The 20,652-nt window shown below is 46.4% G+C and overlaps 1 protein-coding gene across 7 annotated transcripts in view; it reads left to right on the top strand.

Moving 5' to 3' along the window:
* Positions 1 to 20,652, top strand: part of DVL1 (dishevelled segment polarity protein 1) — a 179,847-nt gene that overhangs the window by 58,209 nt on the left and 100,986 nt on the right. The window lies entirely within an intron of this gene.

The following is a 20,652-nucleotide window of genomic DNA, read 5'->3' as shown; positions in this document are numbered from 1 at the left end:
TGCGCTGCCTTGCGCTAGGGGGAAGGGATGCCATTTGAATAAGCAGTTGCTCTACACACCGGATAAATCTTTATGAGGTGGCGGCAACATGGCAGGTGACTTGGCCAGCCCCTTTGGGAGTTGGGCAGGTTTCTTTGCCACTTGCTGATGAGATCTGGAGCCACTTTTGATTAGGGAAAGCATCTGAACTGTGCCCTTTGTTCTCCACTGGGGCTCGGCTGGGAGAACGAAACTTCAAGTGCGTATTAGCAGCAGCAGCTTTGTGAATTAGTACACGGCTCTTTGTATACCAAGGTCAAGACATGGGTTCAGCCTACAGCGGCTTAGATTTTTAACTGGCTGCTTTTCTGCCTTGACTTCGTGTGGCTGTTAGTGCTATTTGGAGAGTGTGCTGCTCTGGTGTTTTGAAGATAATTGCACCCTGGGGGAAAACCGAATCGGAACCAGCCATTTCAAATGGGCATTTCATCCACCAGCTTGCTGTCTGCTGTAGTCTCCCTTTGCAGTTTCCTTCTCGGTCCTCTCCTAGGCAAACGTATTCCATTTTTGAATGAGGATTTGTTAATCTAGAATGTGGTCAAAGCCCTGGAGTGGGACTCCAGCTCTGGATTCAGTTCTTGATTCTGCCACTTTGGGCAAGTCGCTTTGCCACTGTGGACTTCCCTGTCTGTGCAATGGGGATAATACTTCCTTACCCTGTAGGGGCTAGGAGAATAAATTCATTCATGATTGGGAGGCACTTGATCCTGCAGTGATGGAAGGTCCCCAGAGGCACCCAGATGGGATACATTAGATTAGACTTGTTACTCTTCAGGTAGCAGTTCCAGTTCAGATTTTATTTCACACCAGCTGTAAAAACCTTAAGTTCTTTCCGTCAATTTGTTTTGCAAAAGAATTCTCCCAGGCAAAGTGCATGCCGTATTCCATCCCAATTTGTAAAACTGAGTGCAAGGGGAAAAAACTGGCTCCCCCCACGCAAATGTGTGTTTATAAAATAAATTCTACCAAAGTCACTTGACTGTTGTTCACCATCCCATTCGTTTGCGATTTGCAAACTTTTGTTCACAAGAATGGTCATGAGAGAGTGTTTCAAATTCACTTTAGAATCCACGTTAAGGTTTGCGCCCAAGGGCCCCTTCCATTCACACACAAGCATTAGTCTGACTTGGGTCAGCAAGCACTCAGGACAGGGGTCCTAGAATCCTGCTGGGGGTGGGTGGAGGAGGGTCACAGTCTGAGTCCCCCTGTGGCTTTGGGTCCAAGCACTGTCATTCCCAGTGTGAACACAGCTCACACCAAAGACCTAAATGAGATGGTCTGCATAGCGCAGTATGGATGCGTTAGCACTGCTGAGAGACTTGGCTGCAGCAGTTGTAAGCCCGGATTACAATGCAGGGTGGACACTGAAGCGCAGGCTTGGAAGCCGCAAATCCAGGTCCCGCAGATGGAGTTTTCACTGCAGTGTAGATACACCGTAGAATAGAGATCTTCAGCTGCCATTTTGAAAACATCCTGTCAGAGCAGAAGAAGAGAGGATATGATTTATCTGGACCAGTTACAAGCCTAAATAAGGATATAAATTGCAGCTATCACTTTGAGTAGTTGCTAATGGTTAACAATCAGCTTATAGGCAGAAGTATGTTCATATAAACCATTAATCACCTTTTGAATGCAAGCGTTCTGCAGACAGCCTTTGCTGTCTGTTCACTTGTCCAATAAGCACCGGCGTTAAATTAATTAAGTGTACCGTTTGCTGTGAACGGTTTCCCAGTTCTACTCCAAACCCCTGCAGAGAGCACTAGTTAGATCAGGGCTCCTGGGTACTACTCCTGCCTCTGCCATGTGCTGTTGTGGGTTCGCTTGGCTTTACAGTAATAACATGGCACTTTGGTTCTCAACGGATGCTTTTCATCCATGGATTTCCAAGTGCTTTGTGAAGGTGGGTAAGCAGCATTGTGCCTCCTCATGGCTGGGGACAGAGGTGAAGTGACTTGGCCTCCGTGTCTCTGTAGGTCAGTGTCAGAGCTGGGGATAGAAGTCATCTACATCCTCGTCGATGGACTGTTCTGCCTCCCAGCAGAGCCATTGAGGTGGCAGAGGGTGACCTGCCCATTGGCCAGTGGGACATTGCGGCAGAGAATTTTCTGAAACCTGCAGCTCATCACAGAAGCTCTTGCAGCTGAATCTTTGGGAGCTAGTGTAAGTCGCAGTGGATAGGCCCCAAGACCCAGTGCTCGGCAGAGAGGTGTTCTTGTCTCTGCTTGCATAGACTCCCTGAATGAACTTGAGCAAGTCACTTTACTTCTCCCTATCTCTGCTTCCCCTCACACCCTTTGTTGTGTCTTCTGTAGACTGTACGCTATACAGAGCAGGGACTGTCACTCCCAGTATGGGTATACGTTGCCTACCACAATGGGGCCCCGATCTCAGTAATCCTATAATGATGTCAGGAGTCCATAACAAGAGTGCTGGGCTTTTCCTCATGGCAGAGCAAAGGTCAGGTCTCTTTACAGGCTCAGGGCAAGGGGAATATTTGCTCTTCCAGCCAACATTGCAACCTGCGTTGTAGCAGGAGCTGTATCTAGAATAAATGACACACAGCACAGAAATACCAAATCAACACCAGCACTGTAACTGAAGGGTGAAATTTGAGAAATGGTGGATTGTTTAAAAGGGTTTTTTTTGTTTTTTGTTTTGTTTTTTAAAATGCCGTGTTTGGAAAGTTTGCAAGTTGTGGTTTTCTTTTGGGCTTACGCTTGCGGGCAAGGCAGTCATTGCACACATTTGGTGTGAACAACTTCAATAGCTATCCAGGCAGTGGTTGTTGACATGTTTTGTACCCCTTTTCATTTCTGTCAGGCGCCTTCAGATCAGCCTTTCTGGTGTTGAGCGAGTAGTGAAAGATAAATTATGCAGTCATGTTTGATGAGGCTTAAAAGATGCTGCAGTAAATCTTCTTTTATTTATGATCTGCCAAAACAATTGGCTCAAGGAGACTGGGGTCCCTTTTTTCCTCTTTTAATTTTTTAAAAAAAAGGCATTTTTTGAAAATGGAGAACATGTATATTTCAGATCCAGCCCTGAGTTATGTTGCATTTTTACCATCGGTGTCATTGATAACATTTTTTGTTTAATTTATGTATATATCTTTAGGTAGCGTATTTTGGAGGGGAAGGTAGGGCTTCTTGTTTTTGTTTTTTAAAATCTTCTTTAAAAAGAGACTGTTTGCTTAAATTATTAAAACAGTCTTTAAAATTCCCCAGTGCATAGCAGCAGATGCCACCAGCACCATGGGCTGAGATATTGCCCTCTATTTTGAGATCTTCTGCTTCAGAAGTATTTTGTTTGTTTTGGCCATCTTTATTATGATCGCGCCAACCAAGATCAGTATCCTATGGGGTTAGGCTCTGTACAGACACCGAGTAAGAGATTGTGCCTGCCCCAAAGAGGTCACAATCTAAGTAGACAAGACAGAAGAAGAATGGGGGAGAGAATGGTTTATCCCCAGCTCATAGGTGGTGCTATTGAGGTACAGATGAGCTGGCCAGGGTGACACAGGGAGTCTGGCATAACTGGGAACTGAACCCAGATCTTTTGAGACCAATATACTTCTTTAAGCACAAAGTCACCATTTACCTCTCTGAACAATTAAATTTAGAGGTAAATGGCAAAGGAGATGTAATGCAGCATGGGTTTACCAAAGTGAGACCACAACAGACTAACCTGAGATCCTTCTTTCAGAAAAGAACTGATTTTTTTTTTTTTTAAGGTAAGGGAAGTGCTTTAGATTTAATTTATTTAGACTTCAGTAAAGCATTTGACATGGTACCATGTGGGAAATCATTAGTTAAATTAGGGAAGATGGGGATCACTGCAAGCATTGTAAGATGGGAAGAAGTCGAGGGTTGTGCTGAAAAGTGAATTATCGGACTGAAGTTGAGGTTACTGGTGGAGCTCCTCAAGGATTAGTCTTGGGACCAGTCTTACTCAATATTTTTATTAATGATGATGGCACAAAATGTAGGAGTGTGCTAACGAAACGTGATATACAAAGATGGGAGGCATTGTCAATATAGAGGAGGATCGGAATATTATACAGGAAGATCTAGGTGACATTGAAAACTGGAGTGACAGAAATAAGATGCAATTCAATAGCGCAAAGTGCAAGGTCATGCACTTAGGGACTAACAATATGAATTTCTGTTCCAAAGTGGGGGGCTGATCAGTTGGAAGTGCAGAGGAGGAGAGAGACATGGTGGTTTTAGTCAATACAGGTGGACTATGAATCACCAATGTCATGTAGCTGTGAAAAGGGCAAATGTGATTCTAGGATGTATTAGATGAGCTATTTCCAGTAGAGAGAGAAGTATTAATGCTTTTGTACAAGGCATTGGTAAAACCTCATTTGGAATCCCGTGTACAGTTCTGGTCACCCATGTTCAAGAAAGATGAATATAATCTGGAACAGATGCAGTGAAGAGCTACTAGGATGATCAGGGGAATGGAGGGTGTCTTATGAGAGGAGACTGGAAGAGCTTGACTAGTTGAGTATCACGAAAAGAAGTCTGAGAAGGGGATACGATTGCTTTCTATAAATACATTGGGGGGGATAAACACCAGGGAATGTGAAGAGCTACTTAAGGTTAAAGAACAATGTTAACACTAGAACAAATGGACGTCAACTGGCCATGAGCCAAATTAGAAGGTTTCTAACCATCCAAGGAATGAGGTTCTGGAACCACCTCTCAGTAGGAGTTGCGGGGAGTGGGTGAGTAAACAACTTAATTTAGTTTTGAGAGAGAGCTGGACAGATTTGAGTGTGGATGTATGATGGCGTTGCTTGAGACAACAGGGGCAGGGTTCAACAGCCTTGGGACTTCCAGTTTTTTATGTTCCTAATGCTCATGCATCAGGGTTTCAGCTGGCCACCAGCAGGGGGTCAGGAAGGGAGCTGTTTTTACCCCAATGTATTCTGGGAGGCTTTTTAAATCTCCTTTCTCTGAAGCATCAGGGATGGCCATGGCTGGAGATGGTATACTGGGCAGAGTGGGCCAGGGCTGTCAGGTGGCACCGAGCCCATTTTCTCTCTGATGCTTGGCTGGCTGGTTCTTGTTCATATGCTCAGGGTCTAGCTGATCACCGTATGTAGGGTTGGGAAGGCATTTCCCCCCGAGTGAGATTGGCAATGACCGTGGGTTTTTTTTTTTTCCTCTTCTGCAGTATTTGGGTGCAGGTCACTTGCCAGGATTATCTGGTATATCTCCTTTAATTATTTCCCTGCCATAGCCGGGTCCTCGTGCACTGATGCACCTTGTTCCCTCCTATTCTCTGCCTGTGGCACAAAATGGTCATGTCCTGTGGGCTGTGATACTTTGGTCTCATTCTGGTTGTTGGGCTTAGTGTGCTGGTGTTGGTGGCCAGTGATATACAGGACGTCAGATGATCTCGTGGTCTTTTCTGGCCTTAGATTCAGTGACTCTATAGGTCAGTTCACATGCATCCTGCGGCTGTGCTTTATGGGTAACTCTATTAATAATAAAGAGCATAAACCTCCTCTCCAAGCCTGGCTCTTCCTTGGGTTCTCCGGAGGACCTCCCTAGCTCCCCTCTGGCCAGAGGGCTACACCCATCTCTTTATTCCAGGTGAGTGCTTCTGCCACAGTGGGTCAGCAACATTTACTCAGCGGACTGATGCAGAGTCCTAACACCGGCTAACAGGAGACAGACAAGAGGAAAGTTTGGCATCTTTATACAAGCTTGTCGATTTTTATCATCCAGTTATGTTTCGCTTCCTGTCCTGTCACATGCATGTCCTTGTCTAACCTATTCTGTTATATTCTGACCCCAAATACTATTGTCTCCTGACCTCACTTAGGCCCAGTTTTGCAAAGACTTACACGTGGGCTTACCTTGACACACGCCAGTAATCCAGTTTAAAGTATGTGTGTTTGTGTGTTGGGGTGGGTAGGACAGGGTTGTGTTAGAATTTCTGGATTAGGTTCCTCTCCAGTTTTGGCTCTCGAAGTGGAAGTGGGCTGTTCTTGGCAAGGTGGCTCAGCTGTAGTCCAGGATTTCAGAAGTCCAGCTCTCGCAAGATCAACTTTTGAGAGACTTCCACCAGGTTGGGTTGAAATCTGACCTTGTGTATTGGTTTGGCTTTCAGTATCCTCAGAACAGAGCCTGTCCCCTTGCCTGTATTCAGCCTCCACATCAAATCTTGCAGCCTAAACTTAATCAAGATCCACACACCACTTCTTTATTTTGTATCATTTCTTAGTGCCCCGTGTGAGCGTCATGCTGTATGATATGTGAACGGTGCCCAGGAAATAACAGATTCTCTGGGGCAGGGACCCTTCAGTCTCAGGGGTCCAATACAGCGCTATACCATTGTGCAGCGCAAAGGCAGAGCAGTGTGAGGTCTGCATTGCGGGATGCATCTCGGAACAGGTGGATTTCTTCATAAGTGGTTTTGAAGGAGGCCAGGGAGAAGCTTGGCAACCAAACTGGAAAGCCGAGCCAGGCCTGAGGGGTGGCATGGAGTTAGGAGTGGGCTAGGGAGACACAAGAAGCAGTCAGCAGAGAAACTAGGGTGGAGTGAAGGGCATGGTGTGAATAACATAATCTGCATTGCTTGCACCAGGACACCTTGACGCCTCCTGTCTCCCAATGAAAATAAGCAGTGCTCCATCTAAAGCAGACCCAGGCAATCTGCTGTCACCCTTGTTGCCCTGTGCTGAATCTGTGGCCCACCTGTGGCTGTCTCCTGACCGGGCCCAGCAGGCAGTACTCCGGACCAGGGCTAGCAAGTGCAGTATTCAGTAATGGTGTCGTTCCTTTTGTTCACTGTTCTGTCCCTCTCTGCTAATGCAGCAGTGCTCGCCCTTCGCTCCGCTGGGCACTCTGTGACTCGCACCCCCAGCGGAAGCGCCTGATGCCTCTCGGATGAGGTTTTTTCCATTTTGAAATGATGTCCGAATGAAATCCCCTTGTGTCGGTTCCTTCCTTGTGCTGCTAAAACCACCCTAGATTATTACAACGGAAAGAGGTTTTTTGAAATGGCATTTCCTTTGCTCTGTTTGTGCAGTCTGCTGGCTTTATTCTGGTTTGCACTCAGTGAAACTGGAGCGCTCCGTGTCCCTTTCTGTCTTCTAATTACTGTTGCAATTTGAGTCTCAGACCCTTGCAAGATGCTAAGGTGTTTAGGTTTCCTGTGTGGCAGGGGATTGTTTGTTTAAACAAGAACATGGTTTACCTGACCCGTTTTTAACAAATCAGTCAATCAATCTTTCTGTTCGTGTTAGGTTTTGTAAAACTGTGTGTGTGTGAAATACAAACCTAAAATGTGTCAGAAATATTTTGGGAGGTAGCCTTGTCTAGTGACTAAGCCACTCACCTGGGAACAGGATAGCTGCATTTTAACCATCTGTGCCGTTGTTTGACTGATGGCATGATCTTGAGTGTGTTGCATTCTGTGCTTCAAGTTCCTGAGCGATGACATGTGGATAATGGCATAAGTGCTGGAATGAGGAGTGCTGGGGGTGCTGCCACGCCTCCTGGCTTGAAGTGGTTTCCATTACATAGAGGGTTTACAGTTTTGGTTCAATGACTCTCGGCACCCCCACTATACAAATTGTTTCAGCAGCCCTGGATAATGGTACTTCTCCACCTTGGCAAAGTGCTTTGAGATCTGCAGATAAAACTCCCTCTGTGCTCAGTATTAGTATTTAATGACCTAGGAAAGTCCCAATCTTGGAGAAAAAATAATCATCCGTGCTAAAGTCACAATGGAGACAACTTAATTTGTTTCAATAGACGTTTCAGCCAGAGATCAGTTTGCCCCCCTGTGCTTTTAGAGTTATTGTCTAGAAAATGCTTGACTTGCAGGACTGAGAAGTTACCCTGTTCTTTAGGGAAGAAATGTGCAGTGGATGAACTAGATGCTCCGGTCAGTTTTTCCCACCTCTAGCATCTATGAAGCAACAGACAGGGGAGCCGCTCACTGTGGTAGCTGGAGAGAATTGTCCCCAATTAAATGTTTTAAAACATGCATGAGGGGACTGGCATTCACATAAAATGCAGTACAAGTTTTAGCCGGAGTAGCAACGTTGCACTGTGTGTTAGAAATTGCCTTCCAGTGATGTTCGGAAAATCTGGCAAGGGGCAGAGGGCTAGCAGGAGAGGGGCTGGGCTGGGCTACATTGGAATTAAAGGATGAGACAAATCTGGGTTGGGAGCCCAACACAGCTGGTTTGAAACACGTGGAACTGTTTAGTGTGAGTCACCATGTCAGACCATTGTGCTCAGTAACAACCAGTGGGGTTATCTCTAATGGTTTTTAGTGCTGGTGAAAGGTGTCAGACTGGATTGCCTTCCTCCCTACCCCGGCTGCAAATGTACTCTTAAGTTTCATGTGGCGGGGACCATGTTTAACGGCGCTCTGGATTGTCCTTTATCGCTGGTCGATAACACTTAGCTGTGATCATGTTTCTCCTCCACTGATCTCAAAGAAAGGTCTGTAGCATTATTCCCATTTTGCAGCTGGGGAAACGGGCAGAAAGAGGGCAGCGACATGCTCAATGTCACACAGCAAGTCTGTGTCAGATGCACCTAGACCTCCTGTCCTCTCCCCTGGACCACTCCTCTCCAGAGCACTTGCATGAAATCCCAGACCCGGGCGAGGTTGCTACACGCCTTGGGATGTTGCCTTGTCATTGGGTGTGTCTGCATGGCAATTGGAGGTCTGATTGCAGCGTGGGTAGCTTTAATCTAGCTAGCATGGCCAAACACCGCAGTGAAGAAGTGGCGGGTTGGCCTTCAGTTCAGGCTGTACTAGCCAGCTGGGGACCCTAGGTAAGTTAGCTTGTGCCGAAGTTCATGCTTTTCTGCATTTCCACTCTTGGTTTTTAGCTATGCGTGAGTGTGCCTGCCTGCGCAGCAGTCACACTTCCGGTTGCCGTATAGACATACCCCCTGTCCCCTAAGTAACCTTACTGCTCCCATTATAGGTTTTCCCATCAGTTTCTCCTCCTAGGCTCCTTTATACTCTGTGACCCAGCTAGGAGCAATGTTTGCTCTTCCCCGAAGAGTGGTCTGATTTTTACACATTGAAATGCTTAGGTTAACTCCCCGTAATGTGCCTTTAATTAGAGTCACTCCGTTCAGAGTTTCTGTTTTGATTTAAATACATATATATTTTTAACAAGCCCCTGAAGTGATCAAAATGATCCACTGTCATCTTGGTCATTCATGTGCACCCTGCGGGGATCCTCAGCCATCTCTTGCGATAACATGAGCCGTTAGTAGCCACGCTGCCTCCTTAATGCAGGAAATTGGGAGGCAGGGCTTGGGGGTTTTGCTCCCTGACCGTGCCTTGCTTCGGAGGATCGCTAACAAGTGGTATAAAACCTGAAAGGGACGAGTTTCTCTGGGTTTGGAGAAAGCGTCCCCTCTTTTCGTGGGTGCGAATGGTCTTCGGTGGGTAGGCTGATCTAGGCTACAGACCTATGTCTGTATAACCACATAGCTCAGGGGTGTGAAAAATCCACAGCCCTGAGCATCTTAGTTCTAACGACCTTCACCTCCTGTGTAGACAGCACTGTGTCGAGGGGAGAACTTCTCCTGTAATCATAGCTACCGCCTCTCAGGGAGATGGATTAATATATCGACAGGGGAAGTTCTCCTGTTATGTAGCGCAGTCTACATGGGGGTTAAGGTCAGTATAACTGTTGCTCAGGGCTGTGGATTTTTCAGAGTTAGGACCCTCTGATGGGGTCCTAAACTCTGCTTAAAAGAAGCAGCTTCCCTGAATGCCCAATGCATAAGGTCTGTCCTTGAACTTTTTATAGGACCTCTAAGAATGGGTCTAATCAGAGATGTTCTCAGGATGGTCTCTTCATTAACCCCAGGCTGGGAAACACGAAGTCAAGGGGCAAGTTTTTAATGTGCTTTATGCCTGGGTGGTGATGGCTTCTAGTGGCTGACCCCACGAAGAGGATAACAGACCTACTATTTGTCAGCTGAGGGAGCTCGCCTTAAGGTCCAGTGGTAGAGGCCTCCGCTTTGGAAGTGGTAGGAAAAGGATTTTAGTACCAACTTTCTGCTGTTGCGGTGTGTTAATTGTATAGTAATTGAGTTGTGTGCCAATGTGTGTTCGTGATGGGTTTATGCACGTGTTGGTTCATACAGGAGCCTGTATGGAAATGCAAAGTATAATAGTTCTTTAACTGCTCAAAAATGGTGCGTAGGTGCCCTTCTGGCTCTACTGCATTGAGCGGAAAGATCCCTAGGCTAGGGAGTCATTTGCATGAGCTTCTGCCGCTCAACCCAGTTTCCTGCTCGGTAACTCAGCAGGGTGCAGCTGAGATCTAAGGTTTTTCCAGCATCACAGAAGGCTGTGGATCTTTTGTGTTGAGCAGGGTCCTTCTGATGCTGCACTGCAGCATGGTGTTTATCCTGCTTGGCAAAAAGATTCCATCCCTTCTAGTCTATTTCCAGAATAAACACTGTGTCCCGGCCAGACCCCATCAGCTAATTTCGTGGGTGGCATGATTTTTGTGAAGGTTTTTTCGCTTTTTTTTTTTTTCCCAAGGAGGAATGGTTAAACATATTTTTGTGTGGAGGCCCCAGCTATCGAAAATATAGTCTTAATTCTCATTAAGAATTCCAACAGAAATGTTAATCAGCTTTGAAAGGGACCTATTTTTAGAGCAGCTGTGCTGAATTCCGTTCCAAGTACTCCCAACCCATCATGTGATCAGTGGGGTGAGACTTTTTTTTAAAGAGACTCGGGAAGGTTGGCTGCAGTGACGGTTTGCTCCTGGTTTGCTGTGTGCACTCTGAAATACGTTCTGTCCTTACAGGGACTGACACGCTCTTTGTATTTTAGAGTGGATCCCCACAATGATGACACAATTTCTTATCTGTTGGTGCTATTCCCCGCCAGGGACTCTCACGGCAGCCTTGCTGTCTTGCAGGGTTTATATTCTACTTGGGGTCTTAATCCTTGCAGATTGGTCCAACAAGACCGATGTACCAGGTAATCTGGGGAAACTTTGGGGGCAGATTTAAAGGTGTAATGGCTGATCCTTGGCTGATGTAAATCAGTGGAGCTCAGTTGACTTCAGTGGAATGCCTGACTTCCATGGAGCAACTTCTGTTTCCACAGCTGAGAATCTGGCCCCTAGTTCCATGTTAATGTATAGATCGAAGCAGATTACAGCACAGTTAGGAGGCTTCAAAGCTGCTTGGTCTGAGATGTAGACTCAAGGGCTGCCAAAACATCTAGTGGGTTAATATAAATAACTTCCGGGCTGGTTTACATGTCACAGATTAGCAGACTGTGCTGCTAATTTAAACAGCTGCTTTGGGAGGGGGGGGAACCCGCTGCTTCATAAGTGGAATCAAAGTGGGCACCCGTGAGAAGCTGCGGCTTGAACTTCTGTTGCTAAAAGCCACGCTTCAATGAGCTTGTCTCCAGTTCTGTCATCTTACTGACTCTGAGACAAATTGGCTTTGAATTTAGGACAAATTACCCTGTTGCTTTGCCCTTCTCTCTGAGGATCTTCAAGCATTTAATGGCTGAGGCCTGTGAAGTCGGGCGGCTGGGAAGAGATTTGCCCAAGGTCCCACGTGGGAAGGCTTGAGTCACCCTGTGCAAGGCCTGTGGTCACCTGTGGCTAAGGATGCATTAACCCCTGGGTGAGTGCGGGCGGTGCTCCCGTCATTGCTGTCAAGGGGAGGCAGCTTGAATTCAGTCGGGGCTCAGCAGTGGTCTCTGCCCAGTCTCGATGGAACCTGAATCAATGCACCTGCCCCCCAGAGCCAGAGGTGGGGGGCTGCTCGAAGCCCTACCACGGCCAGTGGAAAGTAGAACCTGAAATCTGTGGTGGAGCCGGACACGGAGCCTGGCTCTCCTGCCCCGTGCAGCCGTTCACCTCTGCTGACAGGTATCAGGACAAGGCAAAATTATTGTGAATCTAAAATACTGGCATGAGCTTCTCTCTCCGGCTCACTCTTCCTGAGGGGTGCCCTGCCCCTGCACCAGAAGGGTTGGATGCGCTGCTGGGACACGCTCAGGCCACCTCCAGGAGACAGTTGTACTCAGGACACCTGCAGCCCAGGTTCCAGGAACCCGCTCATTTTATTACTGCTCATTGTTTGTTCAGAGATGACTGCGCAATACACACACTGATGGACAGTACCTGGCGGAGAGTTTCTGCCTCGAGGGGCACATAGAAGACCTGGAATAAAGAGGGATAGCAGGATCGCAGTCCGGCAAATGCTTGCTCTTAGCAGTAATAAGCACTGCACCTACCTGACTTCTATCCAGCTGCAGGGTGTGGCTTAGGTGGCAAATACCCATTTCAGAGTCAGGACTGAGGACCTACTTTTCCAGCTGCCAAGTGGCCCTGGCTTGATGGCTGCCATTATCATAGGGCAGGCTGCAGGGGGAGGGGGGAGCATCCTACTCTTTTCCCCCCATTGTGCAGCTGCCCCCTCACAGCCGCAGTCTGACTTAAGGAGTCCTGCCCCAGCTGCTTGGCAGGAGTCCTTTGGCAGACGAGAAGCTGCCCGGCCTCTCTGCTGCTCCTCGCTGTGCCGGCCTCAACCGGGCTTAGGAAGCGAGCCTGTCGCTCAGGGCCTGATCCTGCAAGTCCCAAGATGCTGAGCCGCTGTTGCGTGTTAGCGAGAGCAGCCTCTAGTGCTCCCCAGATGCTGACACGTGTCCTTCTCGTGAGCCCTGCACCTCCGCCCTTGTGTAGCCACGTAAGGGGCCTTTGACTGATCTGTGCTTTCAAAGAGGTCCCCAAACTGAATGAATGAACCCGGGTGCTTCATTCTCCTTCCCTCCCTCGGCCCACTGCCACCGCCTCCTGGGAACCGAGACCTGCCTCTTCCGCACAAAGAATGATTTACGGAATTAGCGGCGGCTGCAGCATTTGATATTTTTGGCACTCTTTGCTGCTACCCAGAGCAAGCCGGGAATTACAGGCTGCCATGCTCCTGCCTCATAGCCTGGGGCCGTATTCGATGGCTCAAGCTATAGCAGAGCTGGCAGCCCTTTCCCAGCAGAGCCTGTGCAAAAGTGCATTGTTTTGGAAGTGGTAGCCTTGATGTATCTGTTTTCCAGCAAGCGTACGGCTGAAGCGTTCTGTGCTGAGTAGCAGGGAAATCACGTATTCTGGTGGTCTTTAAAAAGACCCTGATAGCCATGAAGCCTTTGGAAAATGTAGCAATTGTGGGGGGGGGGACTTGATGAACAATATAACCCGCCACTTCCCAGCACGTGACCCTTACCACACCCCTGAGCTTAGTGGGTGGCCCCAAAAGGTCAAACACTTGAGCCATAGTACTGTAAACCCGAACAGGCTTAAATTTACTTGTGTGAGTAGCCTTGCTGACTTCTCTGGCTCTGCTCACATGAGTAGAGTAAACTTGTGCATAAGGATGTGCAGGATTGGGGTAGAATTCCCAGTAAATGACACTTCCTTACCAAAAATTGCCATTCTAGTTTAAGACGTAGCCGCCAGCATAAAATTATTGCAGCATCTTAAGTCCTGATCCTGCAGCTGGATCTATGAAGAGCCTCAGTGAGGATTCAGCAATACACTGAGGCATGTGCTTAAATCCGATTGAATGGGACTGAAGCCACGTGCATAAGGGTAAGCATTTGCTTAAATGCTTTGCTGAATTTGGGTGGAGGTCCCGGGGGCTCTGTGCCAGCTGTAGGGTCTGCCTATGCCCAAACTTGCCATCAGATCCACAATGGGTTCCTATTCTTTTCCAGATTAAATGGATACTGTCAGATCAAAACTTGGCCCAAATTGTAGGGTTTTATTTTAAACAAAAACTGAGTAATAGAAATTTCCATGACTCTCTTGACTTTCCCTTGGAAGCATTTCTGTAGCCAATACCTCTCCCCCAGCACAAGTGTTTGCAATCCCAAAATTGCAGTTTGATGCTTGTTTGTAGGACGCTGACCATAACCAAAAGCAAAGTGAAATCGAAGAATCCGTTCTCTGCTTTGGACAATGGAAAGTGCAAACACAGAAATAAACTCTCAATTGGAATTTTAAAATGTCCATTCTAGTAATGTGAGGGGACCCAGCCTGCTTAAAAGTGCGCTTCTGATTTGTAAATGTGTTGCCTACCAGCACTGAAGAAACCATGTAAAAAAAGGAGAAATGGATACTTTTTTTTTTTTTTTTTTTTTTTTGCACAAAGGGCTTTGAAATCTAGGGATTCGTAGATTCGAAGGCCAGAACAAACCATTGTGATCACTCATCTGACCTCCTGCATAGCACTGGCCGGAGAACTTCCCCAAAATAATTCCTAGAGCAGAGCTTTTAGAAAAACATCCCATCTTGATTTTATAATCAGCGATTTGAAGAATCTACAATGACCCTGGTTATTCCAATGGTTAATTACTGTCACCATTAAAAATTTACACCTTATTTCCAATCAAAATTTGTCTAGCTTCAACTTCCAGCTATTGGATGCAAAGGAAGGTAGTAATATCATTACTAAGATCTTTCTAACAGAGATTAGAGAGAGAAAATATTTTCCCCCCTTTGTTGATTTTGTTCATCTGACAGCACAGTATAGTCCATCTCCCCATGGTTCACGTGGGTCTTTAACACAGCAACTGGGGAGAGAAAAACATAAATAATGGAAAACGTGGTCTTGTAACCACAGTGTATTGAAATTTACTAGGCTTCAAGGTGACAAAAAAAATTACAAATGCAAAACAAGATTTAAATCAGTTATTTAAATTGCAGTTTCCTGCTAACTAATTCTGCCCCGGATTTCATCTCTTTGATTCTATTGATGACCGTGACGTTGCAGAGTTGTTGTAATGCAGGAAAGAACTGGGCCTGCAGAATCATTATTACTAGTGATGCATGAGCCAGAAAGAACCCAGCCTGGCTCTGATTCAGGACTGAATGAGAGTATAAGGCTGGTAACTATGATATAATCTCTTGTCTTAGAATTTGAGCAAATCTGAAGTGAAATCATTGCGCCAAATTAACCCGGAAGTTCCGTGATGCATTTTTATTGCATTTTCGGACTGAAAACTCTAAACATTCAGGCTCCGATTCACCAAAACATTTAAGCCCTTTCAAAACTTAAGCACTCATGGTACAAGATCTCAGTATATTAAAAACAGAGTGGATTGATTTAAATCACCAATTTTAATCACAATTCAAATCAGTAAGCAGTTTAAATGATTTTAATCTTGTTTTGCATTTGTAATTTTTAGACTATAGAAACTATTTTAAACTATAAAAACATTGATTCTCATTGGTTGGTAATTATTAAAACAAGTTGATTTACAACTAAATAGAGCCTTCTACACTAAATTTGGTACTTTTTCCTAACTAGGAGGATACATTATATCTCCACACATTTATGTAAGGAATTATATAGTTTAACTTACATTTATCAGATTCTTAATATTTACTTTTTTTTATTATGGTAGAAAATCATGAATGACTCATTTCTTATTTACTAGATTTGTTTTTTTACTCTAGATTAGTGTCAAGCTGCATTTGGATAGGAATTATAATTCAATTAAAAATGCACAAGAACAGAACTTTAAAATGTTTTTTAAATAAAACTCCCTTGAATGTGCTGGATAAATAAGGGAATAAAGTAAGCTTGTCAAAACATGTTTTTGTATTTCAAATGAACTTATTAAACAAAGGAAGTATGATCAGTAGTTAGTGAATTGGACGAATTGTTTTTGGATACCATGTCTTTCAAGATTTTAGAATTAGTAGATCTCATCCTCCATACCTAGTTTTTATTCGTAGCTTGGATGAGGAAAACAAGCTTTCCTGCTTTTTCAGTTCCCAATCAGTTTCTGAACTGTGACTGAATAGTCATTGAACTGAACTAGATGAATAAACTGACAAAAAGAAAATATTCTCTTTGCATCTGCAGAAGAGACTACTGTTGCCAAAAGCTGGTGTAGCACTTCAACAAACTCTGGTTCCAGGTACTTAGCCAGTGACTTCCACCTGTGCAGTAGTCTGATTTTCTTTAAAACTTTGGCAGCAAACATGTACTGCTTGGAAGTTACTTTTGAAATTTAATTTAAAATATTTGTATAGGTTATAGTAAATTTGAGCCTTGATACAGGTTGTCATCATTTCAAATTTAATTTTAAATAGGCTTATTTTTTTTAAAGTATTCAATTGAAAATAAAAATCTGAAAAAAATTATCAATTTTTATCCACTCTGCTTAACTGCCCCCCCCCCCCCCCAAACAATTCATTCTTCTTTAAAACTTCTCTTCTGCTGGCCTTTTCAGGGACCCCTGCCTGCTTTGCCTCCACGGTTGAGAGCGGTTTCTGATAGATTGCAGTTTTTGAGACTGGGATTGGAGAGTGGTGGGAAAGGTGATGAGATTTCAGAGCTCACACTTCCTTAATCTTAATCTTATCTTGTTTAAGTGAGAACTCTCTCTAGCCTAAAGCAACAGTCATAAAAACCTAGTTGAATGTACCCTGTTGAAAGATGACATCTGTAACTGTTTAGTAGAGCTAGAAGCTGGCTCACTGAGGATTTGTTGCGAACACACAGCTTCAAGGCATTTGCTAATTACTCCCAGTAGTATGGAACCACTAGCTGATTTAGATACTGCAGTATTCATCTGGATGACTCCAGAGGTATTGACTGTAGTGTAGTCAACAGTCTCTTCCATCACTGTGGAGTCCAGGCCAGGATTTAGGGAGGCTGTGTGCAGTGCTATTCAGCAGTACAAGCTATTTTATTTAGTGTGGGAGCTAGGGAGAACCACCATCAGTGTGCAGCAGCCTCAATATAGACCTCGTTGCCCGTGAACCCAGATCAATCTCTTCTCTGCCAAGGGGGAGAGTGCATTGATTACAGGCACTTTGGCATTCCTGTGCCTACCCCAAAGGGCTTGACTTAAACACGTAAAGGGAATGTTGTTACCCATTTACAGACTCTGAGAGCGAGGGAGCATGACTTGCATGCGACCTCACAGTCTGTGGCAGAGTTGGGAATTGAACCCAGATTTCTTGAGTCCCCTTCACCACAAGGCCATTCTTCCTTGGTGAGGATTGGGCACATACTTCCTGAGTTAACCTGGGCAGTCTGTTGGCTCTGGGCAGAAGGCATGAAGAATGTGATAATGTGACATGACTTTGACCCCAAACCTCATTTCTGGCTGAGTTTTTTGCTTTGAATCTGAGGGCTTGTTTCAACTCAGAATTCAAGGGGCGAGAAGCCTCGGATGCAAAATGTAAGGGGTAAAAATGTGGAACGAAGCCCTTAGAAAGGAACCCCTGGAACTGAGCCCAGCTTGGGAGTGCATGTTTGTTTTCTTCCTAGTAGTGTCACTTTGAATGTCTGGTTTATATTTACGTCTTTATAAATAAATAAATTCAGTGGGTTGCCCGAAGATTATGAGCAATCTTCTCCCACTGCCCTGTGCTTCTGGGGCGTTGGAACGCTAGAACAAACAAGCAAACGCCTTAAAAGTTAAACACTCCAGTGGTAAAAGCTGGAGGTTACACAGAGTTGAGTGAATAATTGAGGACCGTTTTGAGAGCAGGTTTAAAAATCTTTGGTCCTGACTCTGCTTTCTGAAGCTGGAGCAAATCGGGAGGACTGTGACCTTTACTCTGCTACCCTCAGGGGAGGAGAGTTCAGAATCCGGATTCTGATGTCAGGAAGCCTTTTGGCATGGCTGTTGATTTTCATTTCCAGTGTGACACTGTTTGGAACGGTTGCCGCCCTTTTATTTGTGAATGCGTTTGATGGCAGTCCAGTGTCCTCCATCTGTGCACACTGCTCATGCTGCATCAATGGGAGCTGTATACATGGATGGAGGCTGTGTTACGGGGATCTGTGTGTGTGGTCAGTACTCGAATGGGGAGACCTCTAAGGAGAATTCAGGAGTGAGTAGTAATGGTACTGATCCTGGTGGGTGATTTTTCTCTTGAGTCAGCATGTGAACCAATGCCCCTGCATGGGGTTAGAGCAGGGGTGGGCAAACTATGGCCTGGGGGCTGCATCTGGCTCTCTAGATGTTCTTAAATCTGGCCCTTGAGCTCCCGCCAGGGAGTGGGGTCTGGGGCTTGCCCCACTCCGGCACTCCACCCAGGGAGCGGGGTCAGGGTCTTGCCCCACTCAGCGTGGCTTCCGGAAGCAGCAGCATGTTCCCCCTCCAGCTCTTATGCGTAGGGGCAGCTAGGGGGCTCTGCACACTGTTCCCCCCCCCCCCCCCCCCAAGCGCTGCCCCGGGAGCTCCCATTGGCCGGGAACCAATGATTAATAGGGACCAGGAGCCTCGTCCAAATAGCTGGGTCGTGTACTGCAAGGGTGCATGTGGGGGATGGAGGAGGAACAGCAGCCCTACCGCATCCTCTCTATGAGGTGAATCTGTGTAGCAATGGATCCGTTGGGCCTTGCTCCAGTTCCCTTAGCCCTGGCACAACCCCTCTCTCCACTGGTACATTGAAACCACCTGGATTTGGGTGCCAGGGATCCTCTGCCCTAGTATAACATTGTCCCATCTCCTTCTGTTCATTCAAATCCTTTCTTCAGACACAATAGTCCTTTCCTTGGTAGCCGACCATGGAGCAGAAATGGAGTGGGGAGCAAGCCAGAGAGGGTGAGGAGACTGAACATTACTGGGGCAGAGTGGCGATGAGGGTCAGCCGAGGTAGGACAAAGCCGGGATAAAGGTGCAAGAAAGTGGGGAGATCCTGACTGCGTTCAGGAGAGGAAGTGGAGCTGGGCAGCCGGAGCTTAGACAGGCTTAAGGAGAAAGAGAGGGAGAGATTGCAGGGTCAAGGCATTTGGTCCCCAGACGGAAGAGGCGTTCATTCAAGCAGGCATGAGCCTGGCAGCTGTTTTGAGCCTGCCTTCCCACTAGCAAAGCGTGCCTTCTGTGGAGTGGATCGGTAGGTGGGAGGATGGATGTCGGAGGCTCTGGGAAGACAAATAGATGAGTCAAGTCACCTTTTTGATTAACAGATGTCCAAGGTTTGCTGCTGTTTTACTACACAGCTATAAAACAACAATCAAACGACATGGAAATAAACATTCTGTGAAAGCGAACTGGGTTGCTCCTCTAAAAGGAAGCTTTTGGGGAGGTGGGTTTTTTAATTGAGGATGGGGTGTCTTTAAGAAAGCAAACTAGGGGCTGCCCCGCGGAAAACAAAATTGACACGCTTAATCTCTTGCTAGCAGACATCTGCGTAGCTGGCATGGCATACGGCAGTGCCGCTCCTCCTTTGGGAGTTGAGATGCTTGAATTGGACCTCCAAAAATAAATGAAATCTTGACCCCCTTCAGATCTGGGATCTTGCCTTTGTTCTTGTGCCAGCCCGTGCTGCTAGCAGAATGAGGAGCTGAAGGGTAATATCTCTCCCACTGCACAGCCTCTGTGGTTCCGGCTGCTGTCGGCAGCAGCCTGAGAGATGGGGCAATGCTCCGTTCTGCTCCCTGGCATTTTCGGAGCTGCATCCAGCTGATTAACAATAACTCCTCATTTGTCTCCTTCCGAAGATCACACAGCTTTGGCATCACACTTCTGCAAGGGAAAAGAACTCCCAAGCTACAGCTGCACCTTGGCACTCACCCATATCCCCCTTGGGGCAGGCCGCAGCTTTTTGAACACTTCCGAAATTGGGGGGTGGAGGAGCAGGGGGAAAGCCAGCACTTTATTAGCGGCAAGAGAAAAATGATGATCCAAGAGTGGAGTGAAGGGTGCTTGAATTAAAGGGAAGGGATGGCCTTGGGGTAAAGGGGCTGGACTGCGGTGCTGCAGAAGGTCTGAGATCAAAGCCCAGCTCTGCTTCAGACTTACCTGTGCGACCTCAGAGGAGTCCCTTACGAGTAGTCTATTATCCCCATTTCACAGACTGGGATTTAAGAACTTCCTCTGGCTTGTCCATCCAAATTGTGAAGCGTTCAGTGTGCGCTGTCCATGTGCCAGCAGCACCTAGCGCAACGGAGCCCTGACCTGGGTTCGCGCCTAGAGGCCGGACTGGACTGTAAGTCCGAGTGGCAAGGCAGGAGTGAGACTTCAGAGTTGAGAAAGTGATTGGCGTTCTCTCTGGCAGATGGACAGTCACTGCTGATAACTCTCCACCTGCTGTTTTCGGATGATTTGAAGGCTGGGTTGTAAAAGGAGAGAAATGTGACCCAACATGTGGTGCATTGCTTTCCTTTATCATCAGCTGTAACAGCTGTACCCCTCACACCCTACCTCCATCTGCTTCCTTACTGTTCTTTCCCTCTGCACTCTTTTCCCTACCCTCTAGAAGGGGGCTTGACCGGCATGGTGCTGGAGACCTACTGATGTTAAAATCATTAGGATCCCACCACCTCTGGGCCTGATTCTGCAGCTTCTGCCTGTACAGAGTTCCCATCTGAAGTCTTTCCGGAGACCTGGGATCTGTCTCTCTCCGTTGTCTGTCTACTGTGTCTTTTTTTCATACACATTCCTTTTTTTGTATATAACTTGGGCAGATCAATAAAGGTGAAAAAAACGAATTGTCAGTGTTCATAACTTTGTCTTCAATTGCTATGTGCAGAGTAGCCATCTTATTGCAGGAACAGCTTCAGGATGCAGCAAGGGGGTAGTGCAGGCAATGTATGGAGATTTCATACTGCA

The sequence above is a fragment of the Chelonia mydas genome, chromosome 18 (assembly GCF_015237465.2).
Source record: "Chelonia mydas isolate rCheMyd1 chromosome 18, rCheMyd1.pri.v2, whole genome shotgun sequence".
Lineage (NCBI taxonomy): Eukaryota > Metazoa > Chordata > Testudines > Cheloniidae > Chelonia > Chelonia mydas.
The sequence above is the reverse complement of the archived record's forward strand: the minus strand, read 5'-3'. Positions and strand labels throughout refer to the sequence as shown.